General features: G+C 34.5%; 1 protein-coding gene across 2 annotated transcripts in view; it reads left to right on the top strand.

Annotated features, from left to right (window-relative positions):
• LOC112149219 (rho guanine nucleotide exchange factor 26) overlaps positions 1-472 on the top strand; it is a 27,482-nt gene that overhangs the window by 15,064 nt on the left and 11,946 nt on the right. The window lies entirely within an intron of this gene.

The following is a 472-nucleotide window of genomic DNA, read 5'->3' as shown; positions in this document are numbered from 1 at the left end:
GGAGCAAGGCTGTGGAACAAAAAACACTCAAAACAATCTACCAACATATAGGACTTTAAGAATAAATATATAAATGATAATAATAATGATAAATATGTACATAAACAAAACATAAACTAACTATATATATATATATACTACTACCCCTCTTATTTGCGGGGTGTCAACTGATGCCCTTTCTCTATGCAGGGGCATGGAGAGAAGAGGGGGGTAGCAGACAGGCGCTCTTCCTCCATGCTCCAGAAGGGGCTTCGCTGTGCGGAAATACACCTTTGCACCTTGTTTGGACCCAAAAATTTCATAGAAGCATCTTTGAGCTTTTTGACTGGAAAAAAAATTCACGAATATGTAAAACCACAGATAAAGAAGCGCAAATGCGCGGAGAAACACTATATTTATATGTATATATGTGTATGTGTGTTTTTATATATATATATATATATATATATATATATATATATGTGTGTGTGTG

Source organism: Oryzias melastigma, linkage group LG13, assembly GCF_002922805.2.
Source record: "Oryzias melastigma strain HK-1 linkage group LG13, ASM292280v2, whole genome shotgun sequence".
NCBI lineage: Eukaryota > Metazoa > Chordata > Actinopteri > Beloniformes > Adrianichthyidae > Oryzias > Oryzias melastigma.
Note: the sequence above shows the minus strand (reverse complement) of the source record. Positions and strands in the feature narration are given on the sequence as shown.